Source organism: Crocodylus siamensis, chromosome 8, assembly GCF_052110815.1.
Source record: "Crocodylus siamensis isolate JL-2025a chromosome 8, ASM5211081v1, whole genome shotgun sequence".
Taxonomy (NCBI): domain Eukaryota; kingdom Metazoa; phylum Chordata; order Crocodylia; family Crocodylidae; genus Crocodylus; species Crocodylus siamensis.
The window spans coordinates 36,865,354-36,891,592 of record NC_143402.1 but is presented as its reverse complement, the minus strand read 5'-3'; the positions used below and the strand labels follow the sequence as shown (position 1 = coordinate 36,891,592).

The following is a 26,239-nucleotide window of genomic DNA, read 5'->3' as shown; positions in this document are numbered from 1 at the left end:
TCTAGTGGCCATAAGCTGACTAAGTTTAAATCTAATTGAAAGCATACGCAAGACTAGATGTGTAAATAAGATGCTTAATTTGAAAAGACCAAGCTTCAATGAAAGACATTTAGGTCTCATCCACACATGCAGGGGCATACAATTTGTGGCACCACAGACCTCCCTGCGGTGCCAGAAACTGAATGCAGAAAACATTAAAACATGTTGCATGCAGTGTGAGGCCAAAATTTGCTACTGGGATTTTCAGCTTTTTCTTCTCAAACTTCATTTCTGAGTTTTTCTGCACTCTGCTTAGTATAGCACAAGCTATGTACAGTTGTGAAGAAGAAAAGATGATGATCCTGATACTAACCAGGAGTCAGCAAAAGAAGAGAGATCTTGCTGGGAATATTTCCAGAGTTATTACTCCATAAAGTTAGGATGGCCAGAGAGAGGGGCAGGGACGAGGAGAGACCCAGATGAAAGAGAGCGGAGTGACATGGCAGAGTGGGGAAGCGGCAAAGAATCATTATGGCTAGAGCGACAGGGAGTTGAACAGCTGTTGGATGACATTAAGAAGAGTTTCTACTAGCAGAGATTGATGCCGTTTTGAAGACTCATCAATATAAGCAAAATATAAAAGAAAAAAGATCCTGGAGAAACACGGGGAAACTCAGGAGACTGGCATATACAAGTAAAATCTTTCTTTTAAGTTTTATATTAAGCAAAAAAAAATCAAAGAACTAAAAGTGAAAGTGAATATATTAAACCTACCCCCCCCAAAAAAAAAGGGAAAAAAAGAGGGGAATTTTGATATCCCAAGACTGAGGGTTATCAGAAAGACTTTTATTCTTTGAGATGTGTATCCCTAAGAGAAAGATATACAAAGTTACAAAATATTATTGTTTCCTCTTGTTGGGTTGTTGATTCTGATTTCTTTCTATACGGGACATAGTTTCTCTGGGCTCAGGTGAGTAGAATCTGGAAAGAAATGGACAAGACAAGTCTGAACCATTTAAGACAGGATAATTTATGTTGTTTAATTAATAAAAGACAATTAACAAATAAAATAATTGATCACTTTGAGCTTTTTTAAATAATAGACCAGGTAGTATATTTGCTTAGTTTTTTGAATAAGGTCCCAAGATTTCTGTGCTGGGAAATAAATCAACATATTCTAGTTAAAAATCTAGTGGTGTTTAAGTCCATCCCTCCTGATAAAAGAAGAAAAACATAGTTCCATCAAGATGTGGCAAGCAAGAGTCAAGATCACCACTAAAATACATCAGAGAAATAAATAATTGTATTATTGATTGTAACTTAATTGCAAAAGTGACAAATAAAATGTACCTTCATAAAACTATGATCAGGCATACTACCTGACAACAGTGAAAAAGTAAACTGAGTATGGAATGCCTAGGACACCACAAGTAATATGTGAGACAAGAAAGGGCACAGGGCACAAAAAGACTGATCCATGTCTAAAAGAAAAGGTTTTTTGGTGATATCTTATATCAAACCAACCATATAGTTGGGAGAAATGTGAAGAGCAAAGTGTTTAGTCTACTCTTAGGAAAACTTGCTGCTACTGAGAAGTGACTTTTCTAGTTAACAGCTAGGAAGACCTTCTGGTAGGATAGAATTATCATGGCTCAGCATTAGACAATAATGCAAGTTATGGTAGAAATTCATTATAGGCTGGGAGAAATTATACAATGAAATGGCAAAGAAAAAAACCATTTGTTACAGTAGGATGTAACCTTAGAGACTAACTTTCAGACTTAGTCTCTAAAGTGCCACCCTGCATTGAATTATGCTTGATTGCAGACTAGCATTGCTAACTGCCTCCTCCATTTGCTATAGTGGGAAAACTTGAAAACCATGACAAGATTTAGTACATGATGCACAAGGTAAAAATTAAGTGATAAATATGAACATAACACATTTCTTACATAATAATGAAAAGAATAAACTAGAGAGGACTTTACTCTTTATAATTTAATTCTTGAAGATCAACAAGTGATTTTAAAACATCAATTAATTCATGTGTTTTTCTAATATATTTTAAGCTATTTAAAAGTCTGAAATTTAAGACACATTCCTAGATGCCTAATATATTTTTATATTTACTGGCTTTTACAGTAAAATTACACACAACAAATCAAACTATCATTTTTAAATTGTGCTTAATATTGTGGCAAGAATTTATTCCACTGCTATACAAGCCAGTCTGTCAGCACTCATGACACACTAGACTCTACAAAAGACACATGCATTTTCATTATATGATAATTTAAGCAGACTGAGGCAAGTGAAGTGAAACTTAGACCTCTTATGTGTCAGGTAACTTGATCTTCTCTATGTTTATTTTGTCTGTAGTATGTATTTCATGGAAATGGAGGAACAGAGAGTTTGAAAATTTTGCATAATTATGGCAGAGAGATGCAAATAGAATGAAACTCATGGAAACCCTGTGTCAGTTAAATGACTCTGCTGTTTATTTGTTTGTCTATCTGTAGCTATATTTAAGTAGCAACTGCTAAATGTGAAATTGGGAAATTTGGGCACAATAATTAAAACTCTTCATAAGATGTGCAGGTACAAAGCAACATTTGAATAGTGCAGCCTGCAGGCATGTACACATAAGCAGAAAGGGAAGAGGTCAGTTATTCTGGAATTCATTATCACTATTTCATAAAATGAATTTGTCCCTGCATGTATGCTTACTAACTAGAATTATGTTAACTCCAGAATTATACAGAGAACCTCAGTGGCTACAGACATAGTGTATTTACTCAAATGTAAGATGACCCTGAATGTAAGATGCACCCCCTCAATAATTAGATTCTACACACAGAAACATTATAAAGTTGTAATTTTCCATGTATGGAATCTAATTATTGGAAGATGATCTTAAATTTGCCCCTCCACCTAGTGGGGTGATGGGGGGAGAAGTAATGAGGGGGGCAGTAATGGGGCAGACAGTGGGGGAGAGTCAGTGAGCAAGGCATGTGGTAGGATAGGCAGTGGGGTGCAGGTAGTAGGAGGCAGACAGTGAGAAAGGTAGGCAGCTTGCCCCTTGTTGCCCAGTCCCCCAGCTTATCCCCAATTGTGCTTGCCCACCCCACCCAGAGCCCCAGGTTGCCTTAATTCCCCTTCCCCTCCTCCTCCCCTCTCCACGCTGCTTCTTCTACCTGCATCCTCAAGACCCCACCCCACTTCCTCCTATCTCCTCCTGCCACCTTCCTCTCAACCCCCTCCCCCTTTCCTTTGCACTGTGTTGGGGCATGGCTCCAGCCTACCCTGTACCAATGGCACAGAGCCAGCACTGCTTTTCAAGCACAGCCACATAGCAGCATCATGGAAGAAAGGCAAGGAGGAGTGTGGCAGAGAGAGATAAAAAGGGAGAAGTGGCCTGGGGGAGGGAGGCAGGGGCTATAGGGTAGAAGTGGCAGGGCATGTAGAAACAGTGAGGAGTGCAGGGCAGGTGGCAGCTGTGTTCCTGACTCCAGCAGAGAGACAGCTGCACAGAGGCTCTGGATGCGTGTCTGGCTGCAGCATGTGCCTGCCCCTCTCCTTGCCCCATTACTTCATGCTCTACTGTAAGGAGAGGGGCTTTCACATCATCTTAAAGGGGAGAAAATACCTCATCTTCCAATAGAGTAAATATGGTATATGAACAGTCAAGTGACCCATTGCATTCATGCAGTAGAGGTTCCAGGGGTCTCGTTTCATTTGGCTTACCATCCCCAAATAAATTAACTACATATGGTATGCTTATTTCAAAGCCAGCAGAGGAAAAAATAGGCAAAATTCCTTGTTTTAAACATAAAAAATTAAAAGATGTTCCAGTGCTAAATGCAAGTGAGGCAATAACACATGCTTTTTGTATTGCTCTTTAAATTTTTTCTTACATTGCAGAAACTAATAATAATCTCAGATCTCTAAGGGGAGATGGATTTAGAGCCTAGTACTTATAACCCGTTCCATCCCCAAGGGCAGCAGAGACAGAACGTGACTGTAAAGAATAGAAAAAGGACTTTTATTGAAGATATTGGACAGAGGATTTTGTAGCTGCATCTGTCTAGCTCACAGAAAAATTAAATTCCCTAACCTAAATAAACCAGATATGCTGATACCATGCAACACCAGTGTGGAATCAACAACAGCCAATCTACGCAGTGTCAATCTTGGAAATATGATGTGGAAGAGAATTAGAAAAGTTAGATGTCTTACACTTCTTCATGTAATTTGAAGCAACAAACCCCCCAAAAATGCATATGTAACCTGGAGAAATGTGAGCAAGGTAAACTTACCCTTAGGTGGATATATAATTGGTTGAAAAACTCCAAGCAAGGAGTAAATATTAATAAATAAAGTAAAATTCCATTGGACTTTGTTCTGTATGAGGCACTGTTTAACACTTATAATATATTAAATTCCTTGGACAGGTAAAGAGCCTGTACACATCAAATCTGTAAGACATAACTGGGAGAGTTCTGTTGTCTTGTCTTCCAAAGGATTTTGGTCAAATTGGAGAGTTGGGCTATCAACAACAAAAATGAGATTCGAGATAAGCAAATGCATCATGTTCTTCCTATAGAAGAAAATAAAATTGCAAAAATAGAGAATAGAGGATAATTGACTTGAAAGGAACACTGCTGAAAATAATCTGTGGATATTAGTGAAAGACTGCCGTAAAAAGATAGAAAAATAGAATCCTCAATTACCACACAGGGCACAAGATGTGGCAGTAAGTTTAAGCTGGAAAAAAACATATTCTGATCACATTTCGGGGGGGGACTCATAAATGTAATAGCAATATGGCAATGGAACAAAATGCTTAGGGAAATTATGAAATCTCCTACATTGAAGTTTTTCAGGAAAAGTTTGGATAGGTATCCATCTAAAATGGTTTAGGGATAGCAAGTCTTGCATTTGTATAATAGTTGAGACCCTGGAGGTCGCTTGCAAGCATATGATTCCATGAAAAATAAACAATATTTTCTCCTGTAGAATTTCCATTTTACCTTTCTTAACTAAACAGCTGAGAGAAGTAATCTAAATTGAAACAGATTAAAGATGCCTAGGGCTGTAACTATGTTTTTTTCCCCCATTTCTCTTTCACCTTTCTGAAATGGATAATATGTTAAGAACATCCTCATATTCTAAATTCTGTATAATAAATTAATAAACAATATTTTAAAAAGCTCATTCTATATATGAATGCTGTAACACTTTGATATTACCTTTCTACTGCCTAGTGTTTATAGCAATAAAATGCCAAGCAAACAGATGTCCATGCCCCTTGTCATGCGACAAGTGCCCAAAATTGCAGCCCTGAGAATGGGTGGTATAAGTTTGTGCTGTTTTTTTATAGTGCTTTTGTAGCTTGATTTATAACAGGATAGTGAGGTGACCCAAAAATGACTGCTCTCCGGCAGCCTTGGGCAGGCATTCCTGGGACTTCAGGGACCTGATCTTGCGTGCCCCAGGAATTCCCATTCCTAGGGTGCACAACATTGCGACCCCAAACCCCTGAAAGTGCCTGCCAAGGTTCTTCTGCTTGCAGATACGCACCCTGGGAATGCCCCAGCTGGGGTTTCCCCCAGTTTGAGTTTCATGCTCAACTCAAGACATGCCTCTGAATATGGGGGAACCACTATGTCATATAGTTGGCCATTAATCTGGAAAAATCTTTTTTCTATATTTTTCCTTTGAAAAACAAGGGGCATGTCTTACTTTGGAGGTATGTGATGTGAAAGAAAATATAAAAAGTGATATAGCAGAAAATATCAGTAAAAAAAAAAAAAAAAAAAAAAAAAAAATCAGTCTTAGGTTTTGGTTTAAAAAAATGAACTCACTGGGACTTAAGCTAACTCTTATTGTAAGATATGAATATTTAATTATAAATAATACTTCTTATCATATTATATGCTGCTGTAGTTGTTTGTGTTGCTAAGAAAGTGATAATATACTGTGACCAGGAGCTTTAACTATTAATAAGGAAAAATAGAAATACATATTAATAAAACAGTTTCATGTTATCTGATTTATGAACTAGATCTTTGAGCAATTACAGAAATGTACTCTGAATAAATAAATAGGCTCGCTCATTAAGATAGGATTGCAAGCTAGAAGAAAAATAAGAAGTAGCCCCCCAACTAGCCTAAAGCCACCCAATTTACAAAGTTACCAAACAATAAGTCTTGCCACCTCCAGAACATTTTTAATAAGCTCTTTACTTATAAATGTCAGTCACATTAGGATGTGTAACCTAGTAACAACATTAAGATGAGGAATGCAGTGTATCTTTTAAATTAGGAACCCTTAAAACTCCCAGGATAATCTCTTTAAATTAACTGCAAGTCTGAGGAATTCTATGAGCAAACACAGTGGAAACAGCATTTCCGCCGCACACTGCATGAGAAATCCAATAAAGCACATTCTCAGTTCTAATTTGTGAGAAAACTGGTTAATCGGAACTGAGCTACAGGTTTTCATCATAACCATCTTCTAAATAAAATCACAAACTGAAGACAGTGAGCATGACGCTTCAAAAATTGTCTATGTACAATTTATAAATGCTTTTTGAGATTAGGAAATCTGTATGTTGAAAAATCACATGATTCTTTTTTATATTAGGGATGTCTGTTTGAATAGGATGGTCATTAAAAACTAACAAATCTTAAACGCATTTGGCCCCAGATCAACAATGACAAAAACCATATTTCAGGTGACACTTATTTTTGCCAGTTTATCAGCGGGGAATTAGTTCTTATGAGCCTAAGGGGTCATGGGGGCAACCCTGCATGATTTCTCAAGTTCGTTTTACTGACATGGGATGTGTGGTCTCTATATAAAGGTTGTCAAGATGCATTCAGCCTTATGTTAATGTCTATATGCATTATAGTATTCAGAGATGATCCGAGCAAGGTGCAGGGTCCTACCCCTGGACTTAAGGAAGCTGGTGGCAGATTCAGTTGGGGGGGGGGACGGGGGAGAGGTGCCTAGTGGCCAGATGTGAAGCTTGCAGCAGTGCAGAGTTGCAGCAGTGCAAATTGCAGGGCCCAGGGCAGTTGCCCCAATCCCCACCCCACTGGGATGGCCCTGATGGTATTTGATATAAAATGTTTTTCTTATACGTTATACTAGGGCCAGGGTTGCATAACTGGGGATTACAGTGGACAATAAACTGAAGATGAGCCAACAGCGCGCCCTTATCACCAAGAAGGTTAGCAGTATCTTGGGCTCCGTAGTAGAAGTGTTGCCAACAGATCAAAGGAAGTGACTATTCCCCTCTATTCCTCTGTTTGGCACCGACGAAGCCACATCTGGAGTCCTGTGTCCAGTTTTGCACCCCTCACTACAGAAAGGATGTGGACAAATTGGAGGAAGTCCAGCAGATGGAAAAGAAAATGGTTGGAGAGTTGCAGCACATGACTTCTGAGGGTGGCTCCAAACAGGATGAAACTAAACTGTTCTTAGTGGTGATGATGACAGATAATGGAACAAAGAGCTAAAGTTTCAGCAAGGTTAGATATTAAGAAAAACTCTCAGAAGCAGGGTAATAAAGCATTGGAACAGGCTATCCTGAAAGGTTGTGGAAATACTTAGAAGTTTAAGACCCAGGTAGACAAAGCCTTGGCTGGGATGTCTGGTGTGTAAGCACCCCAGGGCCACATACAAATATGTAGGGGGGTGTGCTTGCAGCAGCACAAATTGTAGCAGCACAAATTTGTGTTGCTACTTTGTACTGAAGCACATGCCCCTGCACATCTGCTTGGGTGGAGGACAAATTGTTCTTATTCTGGCAAACTGCCCTTTCTCAGGTCCTCCCAGCTCCTGGTGTGCTGAAGCAGCCAGAGCACAAATGAAATAGTAGAGATGCTCTGGCCAGCAGCCAGAGTGTCTCCCTGGAACAGGGGTTCCCAACATTTTGATAATGAAGACTGGCAAACCATGGACCAGAAGTGACTGTGAACCAGCAAACTGGGGACCAGTACTCTGGGTAGGAAACCAACCCTTTTTTATACTGAATAATTCCTGAGTATATAAAAGGGTTGGCTGCTGGTTCACAGTATGCTGGTCACTTCCAGTCTGCAGTTTGCCAGTTTGCCCATCCGCAGTCACTTCCGGTCTGTGGCAGCTGACTTTCCTGCAGACTGGCAGCCAACCCTTCATGGCCTGGTACCAGGGAGTGGCCCAGGGGTTGGGAACCCCTGCCCTGCAGGACTGAGCATGTTCTGGTGCATGCTGTTATAGCATGAACTGTGTCACTTTTTTTTCCCCCTCTGGGTTTTTTTTGCTACTAGGAAATCCACTCTGAGTTCTGATATCTGCACTTTGACACCATGAACATGCCAAATATTATCAATAAAAATAAGTCAGCAGTTTATTTATGGAGAAAAAAATAGTCCAAGTCCTGTACTCATCATTCTGCTGCCTCACATAATTACTACTAAGTGGATATGTCTATATGTGCACATTTACTGCACAGCAAATATGGTGACTTATGCTGACTTGAGTGTAAAATTGATAACTGCACCATGTGGGCATCAAATTTACACCCAATTAGTTACTGCACAGTAGCACACGTGTAGATGCCTTACTGCGCAGTAACACTGTGCGTGTGGATTGACTTGGGTCTTACTTTAGTAAGCTTTTATGGACTTTAATGCTTGCATGTTAGAAACCAGGGTATTCCCGCTTATTGTGCAGTAACATACTGTGCAGTAAATTTAATCTGGTGTAAATGCATGTGTAGACACACCGAAAGCAACCAAGTAAATTTCCCCACATTGCTTCTCAAATGTTGCTATATACTTATGGATGAGCAACCATTTCAAAGCAAGAAGGCATCACAACAATTAAAACCTGGGTTTGTTTTTTAGGAAAGTATTGACCTCTAAATATCAGGCCTTTTAAAAAGGACTTAAATCTGAAGAATCCTCACTGAAGGCTTTAACTTGCCCTAGTTAGCCCCTAATTAGCTACTTTGGTTTACCTAATCTTCTGAGCCTTAGGTCAGACAAATGAGGGTGACAAGCATTTGCTTTTCTGTAGGCTATTAGTAAGTAATTTATGGTTGCTGCTTATGGTACAGGGAGCAGGGTTCTTTGTACCATGTGTTGTGGGCAGCTTGATTTAATGCATTTAATTTATGTCATGCAGTGCCAATGAATGCATGGCAAATTCTTTTCTAAATTAAAAAAAATGCTGAGCTATAGCCCCCTTGTTTAACAGGATTTCATAATACTACATTAAAAATCCATGACAAGCCACTTTATTGCCATGGCTAAAGGGGGATATGATACTCTTAATATAGCCTCTGCCTTCAGTTTACTAATTCTTAAGTACATTGGTTCATTGTTGATGGTTACAAGACCCCTCAAAATATAGACACCACCTCATCTACATGTTACATCTATTATTAGGGTGATCATATGTTCCAGTTTAGCCATGACAGTCTCAGAGGGGGCAGTGTCCCAGATGAATATTCCAGATGTCCTGGGTCTCCTTATTATTCCTATCTGTGTAATTACCTGGTTAATTTAATGATTAATTTAGACTGGCTACAAATGCAAATTAACTATGGCACCTTCAAAAGGTCCAACCAGCTATAAAGTTATTGCTGGAAAATGTGTAATAACTTTATAGCTGGTTTCTATCCAGGGTTAATTTTCATGTGTAGCCAATGCCTCTGCCACTGGGAGACCTACTGAAATATCCCAGCTGCAGGAATGCCCCAAAGCTATCAGGGCTGAGAGTGCAGCCCTGGAAGTGCCTGCCAACTGTAGCACTTCAGCTGGTACAGGGGAGCCTGTGCCAGGAATGAGCCATGATAGGATCTGATGCTGGATCCCACAATCACACCTACTGTCATGCATATGTGGCATAGCAGGAGACAAGACTGAATGGACCATGCATTAGATTCTGTTGTGTCTTTAGTTACATGTGTAATGGGGCACTAATATAGTGTAAAGGTGAACCTAGCACACCTATGTATGTACCAGATGTCTGCCCTGAAGTACACTATTATCATGTTCCAGCAGCCTCCACATCATGTGTATTTAGTGCCCCCATGCTTCAAATAGTGATGGGGGTGCTATAACTTAAGGTCATTGAACAAGCTTTAGTTAAAGTGCCCCCATCACCATTTTGATACATGGGATGCTGAATACATGATGCTATGGGCACTTTAATTAGAATGGTTCTCAGAGCTGCTCTAATTAAAGTGCACCCCTCCACCCCAGAACACATGTAAAGACTCCCACAAGTATCAGTTTATGACAAGATGAGGTTGTTTCATGCTTCTCCTAAATCATGTTCTCTAAAATAGTACTTTTTTGCCCTCAAGCCTAGTCCCACTGAAGACAATTAGCTAAGCTAGTCATTGCAGAGAGACAAAAAAAACCTCTTTAATGCATATTTTCTCTATTTCTAAATCAAACTACATGACCTTACACTTAAAGGTCAACCTCACGAATTATTTCTCCATTCATGTTACAAAATAGAAGGCTAATCCCCTGTGGATTCCATGTTTTATCCACTGCATTATTTTCTGGCTTAGTCTATTTTCTAGAATACCACCAGTATGATTATGGAGTGGACCTTTCATATGGAATCAATTTGCACAATAGTATGAAAAAAAAAAAGAGAGTCATTAGTGGTACCTGTGATATTGTAATCATTAGTAATAGCACCCTTTCTCCTCTGCTTCCTACCAATAGATTTACAATCAGTACAACATGTATACATAAAAAACCCGTTTCTTACAAAGGACAGGTCCAATCCATTCATTACTGCTAATTTTACACATAATCACCCCTTCTAAAAGTAACTCTGCAAATCCAAGGAAACTCGAGTGCCAGTGTATCCCCTGCCTTGAAAAAATGTCACAGGTTAGGGAGGAAAGCTATTCAAAACCTGGTTGGTATTTCCACTACATCATTCTATCAGATATTCTGTGTCTTCTCAGTATTCCCACTGATCAGAGGAATCTGTTACAATCCAGAAATGTTCATACTCCAACCTGTTTCTGCACTTGTTTTGGGGCTCCTTCTCTTTCTAGCTCCCCAAGAACACTGCCCCTTTTGCAAACAAGAATACATAAGTTGAGGCCAGCAGCATTACAGATGACTGTCAATTGTCTCAGATTTATTCATATTGTTTCTATATTCAACTCAGTCAGTTAATCTGCATAATGGGGTGAACTATAAGGCTGTATGTGGACATGTGACCTATCATTTCACTCTTCAGTTCTAATTCTCAAACTGACAAAGCTGCAAATATGACATACAACTTCAATTCATGATAGGCATCTTGTAGGTGACAGCAGATAAAACACTTGCTGGCATCTAGTTTACTCTCTATCTTGTCTGTACTCACCTGCTAAAGCATCCTGTATTGCAGTATAGCACCATACTAAATCTGATGCCCAAATATATTCTTAACTTTAAAAAAAAAAAAAATCTCTTCCAATATCTTTATAGATTTAGTAGTGTCCTTCAACTATCTTCTAAAAAAGTGCAGTGGCTGTTTAGTGTCTCTTTAATGTTACATTCTGCATTTTGCAAAAGAATATTCCCCTCTATGATGAATAATAGAACAGAAGCAGAACACTAAAAAGAGGGAAACAGTTCATTATACTTACTGCTGTTAAGCAAATGAAGTAGAATATCTTCTTAGTGAAATCATGTTCCTCTCTACTTCTGTGTTTTCCCATTACAAACACACCAAAAATAGCTACTATTGTATTTATTTCATTTAAGTACTTTATTTTGAAGAAGCTGTTATTGTGAACAACTCCAGCGATGAAGATCATCTAAAATAATACTGCAACCAATTCTAAATCCTAGTGCAACACAGAATTACTTTAGATGAATATCACAAATATGTGCACATCTACTTATTGCCCAAATAGTCTACAAAAAAAAGGCAACGGTTTCTGATCTGTAGGAATATTGAGCTAGTACTATTACAAAAAGAAGGAAAGGAAAGAAGTTGTACTTTAAACTTATGCACTCTGTGGCTGCAATTATACATGAACTTAACTGTAGGGTAGACTAATGGGGCACTTGTACACATGATGAAAATTGGCTGTTTTTTCAGTTTAACTGTGTCATACTGTACATGTGTGGGAGGTTTTTTACTATTTAAATGAGTTTGCTATGTTGCAAACTAAAGTGCATCTACATGTAATTTGTGATTTAGCTATTTGTAACACTACAGCTTTTGACAGCTCACCCCCCACTGCAGGAGAGGTGGGCTGAAGGCGGAAGCAATGAGGGGCCCAATCCATTTTTTCCCCACAGAGCCAGCCTGCATCTCACAGTGGGGTGGGGAGGGGCACGAGGTGCCAGTGGGCTGATTGGCCCCTAAGCTGCTGAGGGCCCCAGTCTTTCCTTCCATGGTGGCAGTGCTCCCTGGAGCCACCCAGGTGGGCTGCTAGCTGGTGGGTGCTGCCCCAGCTCAGGCTCAGGGAACACTTGGATTGGGCTATGTGCTGCCTGCAAGCTGGGGAAGCACCTGCTTGCTAGCTACCTGCTCAGGTGGCTCTGGGGGGCACCACCACCATGGAGGAAAGGTCCAGGGCTCCCCGCTGTTCAGGCCCACCACTTGCTTAGCCCATAGCCATAGGAGGTGGGAAGGGCCCACAGGGGAAAAAAGGATCAGGCCCCTTGCTACTGTTTTTTTTCCCCTCAGCAGAGACTGTTTACATGAGCTGCCACTGGGCTATGCAGCCCCTGAGCTGTCAGTGAGGCTGGCTTCTTCCCTCCGCAGTGGTAGTTCCCCCTGGGGCCACCCTGGCAAGGTGCTAGCTGTGTGGGTGCCCACAGGCAGCACCTGCTGGATATAACTCTTCCCTAAGCCCACACATGGAGCAGTGCCTGGTGGGCTTCAAGTGTGTGAGCTTGGGGAAGAAGTGGATCTGGTTTGTGCTGCCTGTGAGCTGGCATACCACCTGTGCAGCTAGCACCCTTCCCAGGTGGCCCTGGGGGCATGGCCATCATGGAGGGAAGAACTGAGCCCCGCCACAGCTCAGGAACTGCATAGCCCTGGTGGCAGTTCACCCAGGCAGGCTTTGCTGAGGGGAAAAAAAGAAGTGACAAGGGGCCTGGTCCTTTTTCTTTTTTCTGTGGAGCTTTCTTGCCTCTGCCACAGAGGCTGAGCTTCCATCAGGTCTTGAGCTGTGGGGGGGCCTGGACCTTCCTTCCATGGCAGTGGGACCCCTAGGCAGTTCCCACCCACTAGCAATGCACCCAGGGGAACCTGGGGGGCACCACCACCATGGAGGGAAGGACCAGGACCCTCTGCAGCTCAGGGGCTGCTTGGCTCACTGTCAGCTTGCTCCCCAGCTGCAGGAGAGGCTGCCAGGCTCCACAGGGGGGGGAAAAAAAAAAAAAAAAAAAAAGCATCAGTCTCCTCACCGTAATGGTGATGGAAGCCCCTAAATTGAACTAGTGGGTCAATGCAATTAAAAAGCCACTGTTTTAATTTAGGGGACTAAACCCTTGTCATGTGTACAAGCAGCCATGAGCTACAGAGTAAAGCATCACCATCTAACACATGCAGTGGTATTAAGCCCAGTAAACTAATTAACACTGCAGTAAGATAATACTACTGGAGACAGTACTATCTTACACCAGAGTGATTTACTGTGATTAAATGCATGTGTAGATACTGAATGCAGGCAAGAATTAGATCCAGTCAGCCCACCTGTGCAGGGGCTTGACTCCTGCTGCCTTCTAGGCATATAACTCCACACTTACTGCATTCTTGTGCCCCAGCCAACCTCTCCATCAGACAATGCCAACACCCAGAGCCTAAGGTTGACCCGCCATACTCCTTTCCAACCCAGGCTTGCCTTTCCCTGGCTCAAATTGCTGCTGTCCCAGGCACATGTGTAGACCTTGAACTCTAGGGTTTACTGCAGCTCAAACTGTTCTAGAGTCTATTGATTCACATAAATTGTACATGTGGACATGCATCCTGTATTAATTTATTTTATATCCTAATTACAGGAAAAGATGTGAAAAGGTAAGAGTTCTAACTATAGTAATGTAAGCATGGAAAATAATATTAGAGTTTTAAAATTATTTTCCATTTTAATTTCTAAGAGATGGATGTTCTTGAAAAAAGTGCCTGCCTTTTCTCCACCAAGCAAGGGGCAAGTTTTTTTTGTTTGGGTTTTTTTTGTTCCCCACCCCACCTCCAATTAAAAACAGTTCTTATAAGTTTCAGATACAGTCTGTATCTCAAGGAATAAATTACTTAGCTTCTACAGGGATAATTCATTCTGAACAGCTATGTATCCAACCACAGTAGCAACCAAGTGTCAACTGTGAACAATGAAAAAAAACACTTTAAACAACATTAGTTTTCCTTTTCTTCATCTCTGCGTCATATTATAGCTGGTACTGCTGTTCATGATATGTACTCATGTCTATCTCTTTGTAACAAGAAAAGGAATAGTGTGTACACACATCTGAAAATCATTGTTTGCTATTGTGCAGGTCAGGCTGAACCTTCCACAAGTTCTCTCAATTACTGGGGAAGATATGGAAGGAAAAATCATTGTATATTGACATTATTGTTAATAATTCACAATTACGGTGTCCCCAACTATGAGGTGCAGCCTGTGCACAACACAGCAGACACCAAAAAAGTTGGCATCATGGGTGGCCTTGACCATATTGGCCCTATTGTTGTTGACCATGAACCCATGGGTGAGCTCGCTCTGCCCAATGATCCACCCCTGTGCCATGTAGTTCATGCCCACCATGATTTCCCTTGCTGTGTGGAAACTTGGCTTGAAGAAGAGCCCACCGACTGCCTGACTGGTTACACCAGTGCCCTGTGAGGGAAAAGTAGGCGTGATCACCACCCCAGATGCTCCAGATGTTGGAGGTGAAGTGCAAGGCTACCTGCGGCCCTGCCTTGCACAGCTTCTTCCTCAAGTACTCCCTCAATGCCTCATATGGGGAAGGCATCAAAATCCTGCTAAAGGTGGTGCATGCAGGCACTTTGTAAGATGGGGCCATGAGCTGCCTGAACCCTGGCCACTCAACTAAGGATAAGGGCTGGCTATTCAGAGCAAGCGTCTCCCCAATGGTCTGAGTGATCTCGCTTGCCATTGCAACACACCCCACTGTGTCTGCAGCATTCTCTCACTGCTCCAAGGTGGCCTCCCTCCGTTTTGGGTGGAGACTGGGGCTTTGGAGTGAGCAAGGGACTTCCCTTTGGTAATGCTCACACTGGTTCCAGGCTGAGGAGGAAGAAGGGCAAGGGGGTGCTGCCTCCTGAGATGCAACAGCATCTCCATAGTGGTAAAGTGTTTCACTTCCTTAGGCCCCAGCTGATCTGCTTTCGGCAATGCTGGCAGATAGCAAGCCTGGGATCATCTGCCACCTCAAAATGATCCCACACTACACTACTTAACCTAGGAGCAGGGGAGGATGGAGCTCCTGCCTTATCTCCCTCCTCAGCAGGCTGAGGCACAACAACAGGAGGAACTGACTCAGCTGAGCCACTTTCCTCCACGACCTCAACCTCAACCTCCTCTGAGGTGCTTTCTGAAGGAGACCTGGGTCTAGGGAAACGTTGAGGGATGTAGAGCACAAAGTCAGATTCCCCCTCAGTCCCCAGAATTTCTTTAGCTAGGGCGCTCAGGTCCTCTGGTTCCAGATCCAGCTCCTCCTCTGGCAGTGGGAGGCTGACTCTTAGAGATGATATTGGGGTGGAAGAGACTATTATTCTGCTGCTGCCTCCTATTTATGAAGTTAGGGTAGGTGGTGCAGGTACAGGGACACATACTGCTCCCACCTCCTTCCTTCCAATGGCAGCAGAAGCCTCATGGCTGCCAGGAAAGAGGATGAATCTATGTTTGGGGATGGGGGATTTGCAGCTCTAGCTCTCTCCCTGCCCCCTGTAGCCCCTCTCCCTCCTCTGCCAGAAGACCTGGCACCTGCCTTTGCAGCACACTTCATGTTAATCTTTCCTGTGCTGGAAAATGTCTCTGTGTGTAACTAATAATATATCAGAGAAGAAGACATATACTCTATCATTGACTGTGTACGACATCTCCCGTGTTGTGTTTTGTTTACTGTTATGTGTTGTTGCATAGTGTGCCTAAACTATCTATTCTCTTCTTCTGCTACAACTGTCTGACTTGTATGAATCTGTATCCAAGTTTGTGTTGTCTGGAATGTGATTTAGGTAATGGTATGACTATTAAATAACTATGTATGATTTGGCGTCTTCTTCTGTAACTCTCTCCCTGACTTCTGTGATGTGACTCTGAATGTGTGACTTGTTCTTCTGTGTTGTGTTTTGTTTACTGTTCTGTGGTGTACCTAAAAATCTATTCTCTTCCTTTTCTTCTTCTATGACTGAGTATCTGACTTCTGTGTTGTGTTAATCTGACTTCTTCTTCTGTGTTGTTTTTACTCTGTGTGTATGTAACTATAACTAATAATATTAAATAACTATATATCATAGAATCATACAAGTAGGGTTGGAAGGGACCTTGTAGATCTTGAAGTCCGACCCCCTGCCTGGGCGGGAGAAAAATTGGACTCAAATGAGTCCAGCCAGGTAGGCATCAAGCCTCTTCTTATAGATCCCCAGGGTAGGAGCCAGCACCACTTCCCTTGGAAGTTGGTTCCAGCTCCTAGCCGCCCTAACTGTGAAGTAGTTCTTGTGGATGTCTAATCTAAACCTACTCTCCAATAATTTGTGCCAACTGTGACCTCGCATTGTCGGCCCATGTTCATCTTGGAGTCATTATTGACTCCAAGATCCCTTTCTGTCTCCGTGCTCTCAAGAAGGGAGTTTCCCATTCTATAAGTGTGCTGCTGGTTTCTACTTCCCAAGTGCAGCACCCTGCACTTGTCAGTATTGAAACGCACGCTGTTTATGTTAGCCCACTCCTGTAACCTATCCAGATCTTGCTGCAATCTTTCCCTCCCTACTAGCGTGCTCACCTCATCCCAAATTTTGGTATCAGCAGCAAATTTAAACAGGTTGCATTTCACCCCATCGTCCAAATCGCCGATGAAGAAATTGAACAGCACAGGCCCAAGGACCGAGCTCTGGGGGACTCCGCTGCCCACTTCCCCCCAAGTTGAATATGACCCATCCACCACCACCCTCTGAGTACGGCCCCTCAGCCAATCTGCAATCCATCTGACTGTGTAGGCATCAATGCCACAGTGGCCTAGTTTTTTAATGAAGATGGGGTGGGAGACGGTGTCAAAGGCCTTGCTGAAGTCTAGAAAGACTACGTCCACGGCGACACCTGCAACCATTGCCTTTGTGACCTGATCATAAAAGGCAATCAGTTTGGTCTGACATGACCTGCCCCTAATGAAACCATGCTGGTTGCCCTTGACCATCATCCCCGAAGCTGGCCCATCACAGATGTGCTCCTTGAGGATCTTCTCAAAGAGTTTCCCTAGGATTGAGGTAAGACTGACAGACCTATAGTTGCCCGGGTCCTTCCTCTTCCTTTTTTTGAAGATGGGGACCACGTTAGCTATCTTCCAGTCATCTGACACCTGGCCCGAGCACCACAAGCTCTCGTAAAGCCATGCCAAGGGCCCTGCAATAACCTCAGCTAGCTCCCTCAACACCTTGTGGTGGAGAGCATCTGGACCCGCTGACTTAAACACATTCAGCCCGTCCAGAAGCTCTCTAACCCAGTCCTCCCCAACCTGAGGTCTGGAGGCATTCCCCTCAAGTCCATCTGGCATCACAGGGGGGGAAGTCCCAGTCCCGCGCAAAAAAACAGGAGGTGAAGAATTGGTTAAAGAGTTCCGCTTTCTCCTCTGGCGCAACCACCAGATTGCCCAGTGTACTTTGCAGGGGCCCCACATTACCCGGTGCCTTCTTCATCCTCCCTATATATTTGAAAAAGGACTTTTTATTATCCTTGATCTTGGACGCTAGTCCTAGCTCTTTGTCCACCTTAGCTTTCCTGACAGCCCCCCTACAGGCCTAAGCAGAGGAGGTATACTCCTCTTTGGAGATAGCACCCCTCTTCCACTGGGTGTACGCTGCCTTTTTGGTAAGCAGGCACCAAGGGCATCTGGGAATGAGCCAGGGGGGATTTCGGGCACTCTTGCCCCCCTTGCTTCTTGTTGGGATAGACTCCCCTTGGGCCCTGACTATTGTTTCCTTAAGGACACTCATCCTGGACACCGAGTTCCCCTGCCCTCAGGGACCCCAGCGCCTCACTCACTAGTCTCCTCAACTTGTTGAAGTTGGCCCTTCTAAAGTCTAGGGCTACCATCTTGCTGCAGGCCCTTGACACGCTGCGCTAGATGGTGAATTCCAGCGAGCGATGATCGCTATCGCCCAGGTAGTCAAGAACCTGGAGGCCCCTTACCAGGTTATCGCCTGTGGCCAGGACCAGGTCCAACAGGGTTTTTCCTCTGGTGGGACCACGCACTTCCTTAATTAAGTGGAGGTCCTGTATCTCAGCCAAGAACCTCCTGGAACAGTCAGTCCTGGCTCACTGTTCCTCCCAGCAGATGTCCGGGTAATTAAAATCACCCATGACAACTACATCCCTTGCCTTAAGTGCCTCTGCAAGCTGGCCTGAAAATTCCCGGTCCAGCTCCTCCCCTTGGTTGGGGGGGTCTGTAGTAGACCCTCACCGTCAAATCCCTCTCCCCACGGCCCCCTTGAATCTTGACCCAGAGCATTTCAACCTGCCCTTCCTCTGACCCCATTCTGCTGGCAGAGGATGTGTATTGCTCCTTGACATAGAGCACCACACCCCCGCCTTTCCTTCCTTTTCTATCCCACCTATAAAGCCTATAGCCCCTAATGGTAACTGCCCAGTCATGAGACAAATCTCACCACATTTCTGTTAGCCCTATGACATCTGGGTTTGAACTAGCTATTTTGAGGGCGAGTTCCTCCTGTTTATTCCCCATACTGTGAGCGTTGGTATATAGGCATTTAAGGCCTTGCAAGACTGTGTGTGCCACGCCCCCGTTTAGGGAGACTGTCTGGACCCCCGTTCCTTACCTTAGCACTCCTTGCCTTCATAATGTGGTCAGGGTTGCCCCTGGCTGCGTCGTTCGTACCCACATGGACAACAACCATGGGGTACTGGTCTGCAGGTTGGATGTAGGCCGGGATCCTTTCCGTGATGTCCCTGACCGAGCCCCAGGCATGAAGCAGACCTGTCTTGTCAAGGGGTTGGGCCGGCAGATGGGACCTTCTAGTCCTTGTAGGATGGAGTCTCTATTGAAGAGGACTTGGTGTTTCTTCCTCCTGGTGTTCGCTCTCTGCCCATTCCCTGTTGTGTGGGGAGCAGCATCGTCCCCGCCAGAGGCCATTCCACTGTTCTCCTCTGTCACAGTTGCCAGGGCGTCAAACCTGTTCCCCAGCTGAACCTAGGGAACTTCCACCACTATAGGCCTAGCAGCTCTGGATTTGGGCACCTTCTCCCACTCCTGCGTTGGATGCGTCTCCTGTGGGGCCTGTACAGTGGGCGACCGGGCCTGCAGAGAATAGAAATAGGCATCAATTTCATCCTCTGCAACCCTGATCCCCCTCAGCCTGCAGCTCACTTACCTGCTCCTCCAGGGCCCTAAGTCATGCCCAGGAGGGACAGGCAAGGAGACCTCTATGCCCTGCCCCCCAGGACTCCACCAAGCCCCCTCCACAGACAGGGGGGCAAGGGGCCACCGACCCCACCATGAGCTCCATCTGGGTGGAGACCTCAGAAGAGCCCACGGTAGGCAGCAGCACCAGGGCGGGGCCCCTGGCAGCTGCGCTCCGCGTCTCCATCACCATGCTTGCAGAGATGCGCCCACTGCTTTGCTCCCTGGAGGTGCCTCTCTGTGCAGCTACCTCGCACCCACTGTATGCAAACACCGGCACATCCTTACAGAGCACGCCTGTTTACATGTACTGTTCACATGCAGCTCGGGAGTGCAGCTCCGTCAGGCAAGCTAAGGCGGCGCTGAAGGGCTTCCCCTCCGGATCCGCCTGAGCTGTGCTGCACCCTCTGTCCCACTTACCTTAGGGGGAATCAGCTGTTGCTGCCCCCGCCACTGTCTCCTCTGCTGCTGCTCTTGCTACCTCCACCGCCGAGGTAAGGGGGTACTCGTGAGTGGCACACATGCAACCTATTCCCTTTGCTCCTGCTCTCCTACTGCTGGTGGAATTTCAAACTGCGGCTTTTAAAGCCTGTGGTTTGAAATTCCCGTGATTTTCCCTCAGCCAGTCACGCCTTCCAGCTAGCCCAGAAGCTCGTGTAGGCGGCTCCGCCCCCTACCAACCCTCCCGCTAGACTCCTGGGGTGAAGGCCAAGGGACTATCTGGGACTGCCCCCCCACTTTGGGGAAAGGCCCCCGCTAGTTCCTCCCAGCTAGATTCCCCCCCAGCCGCTTGTCTGCCTGCCCGCACACGGCTCCCGGTCGGGCAAGCTAAGGCGGCACTGAAGGGCTTCCCCTCCGGATCTGCCTCAGCTGTGCCATGCCCTCTGCCCCACTTACCTTAGGGCGAAATCAGCTGTTGCTGCCCCCACCGCTGTCTCCTCTGCTGCTACCTCCGCTGCCAAGGTAAAGGGGTACTCGTGTGAGTGGCACACGTGCACCCTGTTCCCCAAGATATAATATCTTCTTCTATGAATGCCTAACTTCTGTTTCTTCTATGATGTATGTGTGTGACTGTATGCAATGTGTGCGACCCTAAACAGTGATGGATCATATTGCCAGGGAAAACACAGGTTTCCTTTTTAAAGTCTTTTTTGGGAAAAAAACCAAGAACAAATATAAATTGAAAGAAATTAATTGTATAGGGATAAGGAAAATAGAGGGATTCTAGTTAGTAAGCTAAGCTAAGTTATATCCTGTCCAATCCTTTCTAAGAACAAAAAGTAGCAGGTGACTGACTAGGAAGCTAAGCCAGCCCAGTATCTTTCATGCACTGTTGCTCACTCAGGAAGAAACTGCTCACAAAAAGGCACAGAAAGCCTGAAGACAGAGGCTTATCTGCTGTTTCTAATGTCCCTCCTGCAGACACTGTGATTGGAAGGGGACTCAGGGAGAGATCATAGTCATTGGCCAGCTAGAGAAAAGTCAGTCCTTCCCCCCTGTTCCCCCTCCCACTTCTCAATTTCTGTTTCCCTGAAAGACCACCTCTGAATTTCCTAATCTTTTCTGAATCCATTTGGAGGGTCCAAATCAATTTGGAAAGTTTTAAGCTTCTCTTGATTCAAATTGGATTCAGATATCCAGCCTCAAAATCAGGCCTATTCTCACCAAAACAAATCACAGACCAAAGCTTTGCACAGCCCTACTGTTTATGGAAGTATCCGAGCTAGTATCCAATGACAGCTGTGACAACACGTCTCCGGCCTGGGCCCAGGGTTTGCATAAGTCTGGGTCTTCTTCTTGCACCTGCCTAAACTGTTGACTAGTCACAAGGTCTTGTAGATCCACGATGTGTTCTTCTGACCTTTCTGTGGCGTCGGCTCTTTCTACAGGATCGCCCAGCCAACTTTCCCGTGTTCTCAAAGACCTTCATGCCATCTCGACATCCCGCACCCTGTCCATAACGTCGTACAATGGGGTCCAGTCTCAACCCAGGAGCACGTCACAGGCTAAATGGGGTGCCAGGCCCACTAACAGATCCCCTTGATACTCTATAACCCGGAGATCTACCCACATATGACACATCATTTGGGTTTCTCCATGGAGACAGGATACACTCACTGGCTCAGCCCAGCGATCCCAGGACTCCTTCACAAGGCCGGTCTTGATAATCAAGTAGGCACATCCCAAATCCAACACAGCCCATACAGGTCAGCCCCCAATCCAGGCTTTCACTAATGGGCGCTCCCACACCGGGCTCTCGACTCCAGCTCCAGAACTGCAGTCCATAGGTTCCCCTGGACTGTAGTCCCTGGCAGGTTCTGACCCTCCTCTCAGGGAGCTGTGTGGCCGCCATCTTTCCGAGGCTGTCTCTGGACACTCTCACGCAAAATGTCCCCCCAGCCGCAGTGATAACGCACCATGTCTCTACCTGAGTTCTTGAGACTGGATCTCCGCTGCTCTGCTTCATTCATTGTTGGCACTGATGTTAGGGGTCTGCATCTCTCATGAGGATAATACTCCTCTGCGGCCATGAAAGCCTCTGCCAATTTTAACGCTTCATCCCGCTTAGCCCAGGAAGTCTGCTGCTTCCCAGGGGCCCACATCCAAGGCATTGTGGAGAGGATCCCAGAGCTCCTCTGGCCCACAGACCACTATCCCATGCTCCTTATTCACGTGGGCACCAATGACATGGCTCAGAGCACCCCCAGCCAGGTCATGAGGTGCTACAGGGATTTGGGAGCAGGGCTTAGGGCTCTGGGAGCTCAGGTAGTGTTTTCATCGATCCTCCCAGTCTCGGGCTATGGGCTGAGGAAAGAGAGGAGGATCCACATAGTGAACCAAAGACTGCGGAGCTGGTATCATCGGGAAGGCTTTGGCTTCCATGACCACAGCCCGCTCTTTGGCGAGAGAGGCAGCGAGCTGCTGGGAAGAGATGGCCTCCACCTCTTCCCCCTGGGGAGGAGGCTCTTCTCAGCCAGGCTGGCTGACCTGCTCCACCGGGCTTTAAAACTAAGCCCGCTGGGGGGATGGGGGGACTACTGCCACTGCTGACCCGCTGAGCAACCCTTGCAAAGCCAGCAGACCAGGGCACTTAAGGGAGCCCACCCCTGCCCCAGCCCTGGCACAATCTGTAGGCAAGGCAAGAGCCCCCAAGGACCTCCTATGGCTAAAAAGGAAAGCCTACAAAGGATGGAGGACGGGATTCACCTCCAAGGAGGATTATTCTGCACTGGTCTGGCCCTGCAGAGCACAAACCAGGAAAGCCAAGGCTGCAACTGAACTCCAACTAGCTTCCAGCATCAAGGACAACAAAAAGTCCTTTTTCAGATATGTGGGGAGCCGGAGGAAAAGCAAGGGCAACGTTGGACCCCTGCTAAACCAGATGGGGCAACTGGCAACTGACGCCCAGGAAAAAGTCAGCCTATTAAATAGGTACTTTGCGTCAGTCTTTCATCAGTCCCATGGGACACCCATGCCTGCTATGGGACAGGGAGATCCGGGTGATGGGGATCCCCTACCCTCCATCAATGCTGACCTCGTGAAGGAACACCTTGAGAAGCTGGATACCTTCAAGTCAGCTGGCCCTGACAATCTGCACCCCAGGGTACTCAAGGAGCTGGCGAGCCCCTGCCCCTGGCACGGATCTTTGAAAACTCCTGGTGCTCTGGTGTAGTGCCCGAAGACTGGAAGAAGGCCAATGTGGTGCTGATCTTCAAGAAAGGGAGGAGAGTGGATCCGGCTAACTACAGGCCCATTAGCCTGACTTCTATCCTGGGGAAGATCTTAGAAAAGTTTATTAAGGAGGCCATGCTTGAGGGACTGGCCCAGGCTAACATCCTAAGGGATAGCCAGCACGGGTAGGTCTTGTTTAACCAATCTCATTTCCTTCTATGACCAGGTGACGTATCACCTGGATGAGGGAGAAGAGATTGATGTCATATATCTTGACTTCAAAAAAGCTTTTGATCTGGTATCCCATGATCACCTCTTGGCCAAACTGCCCAGTTGTGGCCTTGGCTCCACCACGATCCGCTGGCTGGGAAATTGGCTCCGTGGTCGGACCCAGAGGGTTGTAATTGATGGCAGTCACTCATCGTTGTGCCTTGTGACCAGTGGGGTCCCGCAACGCTCTGTCCTTGGACCCATACTGTTCAACATCTTCATTAATGATGTGGACATTGAAGTCAGGAGTGGACTGGCCAAATTCACCAATGACACCAAACTTTGGGGCAAAGCATCCATGCCAGAAGACAGGCGGGTGATCCAGGCTGACCTAGACAAGCTCAGCAAATGGGCAGACGAGAACCTGATGGTGTTTAACACCGAAAAATGCAAGGTTCTCCACCTTGGGAGGAGAAACCTGCAGCATCCTTATAGGCTTGGCAGTGCTACGTTGGATAGCACTACAGAAGAAAGAGACTTGGGGGTCATCATTGACCACAAGATGAACATGAGCCTGCAGTGCGATGCTGCGGCTAATAAAGCAACCAAAACGCTGGCTTGCATCCATAGATGCTTCTCAAGCAAATCCCGGGACATCATTTTCCCCTTGTACTCTGCCTTGGTGAGGCCACAGCTGGAGTACTGCGTCCAGTTTTAGCCTCCACAATTCAAAAAGGATGTGGAGAAGCTTGAGAGAGTCCAGAGGAGAGCCACGCGCATGATCAGAGGTCAGGAAAACAGATCTTACGATGATAGGCTGAGAGACATGGGACTCTTTAGCCTGGAAAAACGTAGGCTTGGGGGTGATCTGATGGCCACCTATAAGTTTATCAGGGGTGACCACCAGGATCACGTGGGGGAACGTTTGTTCACCAGAGCACCCCAAGGGATGACTAGGTCGAACGGTCATAAACTCCTGCAAGACCGTTTCAGGCTGGACATAAGGAAGAATTTCTTTACTGTCTGAGCCCCCAAGGTCTGGAACAGTCTGCCATCGGAGGTGGTTCAAGCACCTACATTGAACACCTTCAAGAGTAAATTGGATGCTTATCTTGCTGGGATCCTATGACCCCAGCTGACTTCCTGCCCTTTGGGTAGGGGGCTGGACTCGATGATCTCCTGAGGTCCCTTCAAGCCCTGATGTCTATGAAATCTATGAAATCACAAGACCTTGGGGAGTGTTGATGGACCCACCTCTGGGTTTTCTCTTCCAAATCATTTATGAACTGCTCCAATATAATCTTGTCAACTAATGTAGCTACCATGCAAGTAGTCAAATTAACCCAAACAGGTCTCTCAATCATTGAAGCAAAAGCTGTGGTCGTCTTTCCTCGGCTCCCTTTTTGGCCCAGAAGATCCAATGGTAATGTTCAGGGCCAAAAAGGGAGCCGAGGAAAGATGACCACGGCTTTTGCTTCAATGATTGAGAGACCTGTTTGGGTTAATTTGACTGCTTGCACGGTAGCTACATTAGTAATGTCATGTTCAGGGCTAATCTCCAAGCAGTACAAGCTTACTGCTTTGACAGCCTCATAATCTTGGGCCTCATCACGAGTCAAAGCCCTATAGGCTGCCTGTGCCTTCCCCACCACCAATGCCCCTGACTGGCTCAATACCACCTATCAAGGCCTGTGCTGGTGGCTTGCCGCTCAAAGGCTTCAATGTAGACCTCTGGGTCATCCTCCAGTGTCATCTTTGGCCATCCAGTCCTGTTGCCGTTCGATCATCCTCTGGTGGGTACCAGCAATTTGTGTCAGAACCTGTAGGTTCTGTCCCAGGAAGTCCGCTGGAGCCATCTCAGTGGGCAGCATACTGCTCAGGTGGCCCGCCAAAGCTTCTCGGCCAATGTACCACTTTGTAACCCCCGGGCCTCAACCAGTAGCTCTCATGCCACTCTCACTCAGGAGACTGATGTTAGTCACCTCACGGACTCACACCTCTGCCTGAGCTGGTGACCTCTGCCCAAATCCTTGACCCCGTGCTTGCCTGCCACAACTTGTTGACCTCAGTGTTTGGCCCCATTCATCAGACGTGCTCGTAGACCCGAGGTTTCTCCCGGCGGAGACTCATAGGGCTCCACCACCCCTACCCTTTGGCCTCACGCCTCCTGTGTAGCAGTTTCCAGATGGTCGGCGTCTCACTCCAGGGACCCTCCACCGGACCCTATACAAGCACCTCAGCCCTACCTAGCCACCATGTGGGCTTATCACCCTCAGATACCCTGGAGCTTGGGGAAAAACAAAAATCACACGAAAAGAAGGGCAGAAAACTCCAACTCAAAACCAGGCGTACTGCCCCTTTAACTACCCCCCCTTCCAACACTTCACCAAAATACTGACTGCCACATCCCCTTAGGCACACAGCTCACTAGCTGCTTTAAGGTACCTCCTGATCCAGCAGCGATACTCTTCCCCGCTGCAAGTCTTTTTGAGCCCCTCGCAGTCTCTCTCCCCCTGGCTGAACTTCGGCTGCTCCCCCCGGTGATCCTGCAAGGCGATCCTGACGTTCCTCCACTGCCTTTCTACAGTGTCGCCAGGGCGATCCTCTTCTCTCCTTGGGCTCCTGTCCTGGCCGTTCCGAAGTCCCAGCTTGTCCAGACTGCGGGAACCTCTGCAGCTATGCTCGCTCGCTCGCTCGCTCTCCCCAGCTCTTCAGTGCGCGCCGCCATTTTTAACCCTGCCGGCCGGCATTTGGCGATG

At 45.9% G+C, this 26,239-nt stretch overlaps 1 long non-coding RNA gene across 1 annotated transcript; it reads right to left on the bottom strand.

Moving 5' to 3' along the window:
• Positions 1 to 26,239, bottom strand: LOC149858263 (uncharacterized). The gene is made up of 4 exons (XR_016443968.1): positions 25,926 to 26,239; positions 20,496 to 20,553; positions 19,018 to 19,496; positions 1 to 960 (listed from the first exon to the last, which is right to left on the bottom strand). It is a non-coding gene; the product is annotated as an uncharacterized LOC149858263 (long non-coding RNA).